The sequence below is a fragment of the Colobus angolensis genome, unplaced genomic scaffold, assembly GCF_000951035.1.
Source record: "Colobus angolensis palliatus isolate OR3802 unplaced genomic scaffold, Cang.pa_1.0 Scaffold138, whole genome shotgun sequence".
NCBI lineage: Eukaryota > Metazoa > Chordata > Mammalia > Primates > Cercopithecidae > Colobus > Colobus angolensis.
The window spans coordinates 3,120,910-3,123,959 of NW_012114466.1; the positions used below are offsets into that span (position 1 = coordinate 3,120,910).

At 41.7% G+C, this 3,050-nt stretch overlaps 1 pseudogene; it reads right to left on the bottom strand.

Annotated features, from left to right (window-relative positions):
• LOC105506595 overlaps window positions 1–3,050 on the bottom strand; it is a 34,587-nt pseudogene that overhangs the window by 6,482 nt on the left and 25,055 nt on the right.

Here is a 3,050-nt window from a genome sequence, read left to right on the forward strand (position 1 = left end):
CAGGCGCCAGCCACCTCGCCTGGCTAGCTTTTTGTATTTTTTAGTAGAGACGGGGTTTCACCGTGTTAGCCAGGATGGTCTCGAACTCCTGACCTCATGATCCGCCCGTCTCGGCCTCCCAAAGTGCTGGGATTACAGGCTTGAGCCACCGCGCCCAGCCTCTTGCTGCTTTTAATGCTTTCCTTTAACAACATCTGTTTGCAGAAATTTGATTATGAGGCACCTTGGTGTGTTTTCCTTCATGTTTCTTATGCTTGAGTTCATTGAGATTTTTGGATCTACAGATTGATAGTTTTCATTAAATTTGAAAAAAATATGACCACTATTTTCCCAAATATGTTTTTTTGTGTCCATCCCTCTTCCCCATCGCTTTTCTTTTCTGAGATTCCAATGATATGCATATAGGTCATTTGATGCTTTGTTCATTGTATTTCACTTATTTTCCCATGTTTTTTGATAACTTCTTAGTCTTACGTATCTATATTCACCCAACTTTTCTTCTGTGTTGTCTAATTTGTTGTGTGTTTTTCATCTCTTAAACTCTGTCTTGGGTCTTTTAAAAAACTCTTTCATGTCTATTATTATCAGGTGCATGCTTGCCTCTATTTTCTTGAACAAATAGAGTCTATTTCTTAGGGTTGTTTTAGTATCTTCGTCTGGTAATTCTATCATCGATGTCATTTCTGGGTCTGTTTCTACTGACTGATTTTTCCCCATATTGTGACCTGTCTTTTTCTACCTCTTTACATGGATGCTGATTTTTGATTAGGTACAAGAAATTGTGAACTCTCATTATTGGGTGTGGTTTAATTAATTAATTAATTTCGCCGGTATTCCTTTAAATATTTTTTACAAAATTTTCTGGGCATTAGATCAGTGACTTGGAAACAGTTGGATCCTTCTGAGGCTTGATTTTAAGCTTTGTTCCAGTGTTTCTTTTTCTAATCTGAGGTCACTTCCTCACATGCATGCGCTGATCAGTACTCAGCTAAAGAATGGAGGGTAACCCCTTGGCGTTATAGATATAGGTATAGTCAGTTGTTTGGGCACCATTTGTTAAAAAGATTTTTCTTTTCCCTAACTTGCTTTAGCACCTAAGGTAAAAATAAATCAATTGACCTTATAAATGTGAGTTTCCGTCTGGCCTCTATTCTGTTCTAGTGCTTTTATTGGTCTATGTTTATGCCATTATTGTACTGTCTTCACTATCATAACTTTATAGCAAGTCTTGAAATTATATCATAAAAGCCCTCCAATCTTATTTTTCTTTTTGAAGACTTTTTATTGGCAATTCCAGGTTTTCCAATTTCTGCTTACATTTTGGAATCAACTGTGATGATTGTAAGGTTCCGGAGGCCCTCACGGAAACCAAGCAGATGTTGGAGCCATGGTTGTACAGCCTGCAGAACCATAAGCCAATTAATTCTCTTTTCTTTATGAATTATTCAGTCTCATGTACTTCCTCATAGCAATGCACGAGTGGTCTAACACAGAAACTGTACTGAGGAATAGGTCTCAGATGAGACTTTAGATCGGACCTACGGCTTCTGAGTTAATGCTGGAATGAGTTAAGATTTCAGGGGACTATTAGGAAGGTGTGATTGTATTCTGCAATGTGAGAAGGACATGAGATTTGGGGGGGCCAGGGGCAGAATGATGTAGTTTGGATATTTGTCCCCACCCAAATCTCACGTTGATTACCTCCAATGTTGCAGGTGGGGCCTGGTGGGAGGTGATTGGATCATGGGGGCAGATCCGTTATGGCTTGGTGGTGTCCTCCGGATGGTGAGTGCGTACTCATGAGCTCTGCTTGTTTAAAAGTGTGTGGCGCTGCTTCCCCATCTCTTTTGCTCTGCTCTTGTCATGTGAGGTGCCTGCCTCTCCTTCACCCTCCGCTATGACTGCAAAGTTCCAGAGGTCCTTGACAGAAGCTGAGCAGATGTTGGGGCCATCCTTGTATCGCCTGCAGAACTGTGAGCCAATTAAACCTCTTTTCTTTATTTAAAAAGAATCAACTTTTAACTTTAAAAATGACTGCTAGGGTTGGGCGCGGTGGCTCCTGCCTGTAATCCAGCACTTTGGGAGGCCGAGGTGGGTGGATCACTTGAGGTCAGGAGTTCAAGACCTGCCTGGGCAATATGGCGAAACCCTGTCTCTACCAAAAATACAAAAAAAAGTAGCTGGGCATGGTGGCCTGTGCCTGTAATCCCAGCAACTCAGAAGGCTGAGGCAGGAGGATCGCTTGGACCTGGGAGACAGAGGTTGCAGTGAACTGAGACTGCTCCACTGCACTCCATCCTGGGTGACAGAGTGAGACTATTTGGAAAAAGCAAAAAACAGAAAACAAAACTAAAACATAACAAAATAACTGCTGAGATTAAAATATTTTAGAAAACAGTGTCATTGAGCTATAATCGACATACAATAAACGACACACATTTAAAGTACACAGTTTAGTAAGTTATGAAACGTGTGTCCTGTGTGAGCCATCATCACAATCAAGACAGTGGACATGAGCATCAGCCCAGGAGTTTTCCTCTGACTCTTCTGTCTCCTTAATCCCCAACCCGCCCTGGCCCCTAGGCAGTCACCGATTTGCTTTTTGCCACTGTAGAGTGGTTTGTCGAGATTTTGATTGGGATTGCATTGAATCATTAGATAAATTTGGGGCAAATTGCTATCTTATAAATATTAAGTCTTCCAATCAGTGACCATACTGTATCTCCCCATTTGCTTATTTCATCTTTATTTTTATCTCAGTATACATTATTTATTATTATTATTGCTATTATTAGAGATAGAGCCTGGTTCCGTTGCCCAGGCTGGAGTGCAGTGGTGCGATCTTGGCTCACTGCAGACTCCACCTCCCGGGTTCCAGCTATTCTCCTACCTCAGCCTCCTGGGTAGCTGGGATTATAGGCATGCACCACCACACCCGGCTAATTTTTGTATTTTTTTTATTATTACAGACGGGGTTTCATCATGTTGGCCAGGCTGGTCTTGAACTCCTGACCTCAGGTGATCCGCCTGCCTCACTTCCCAAAGTACTA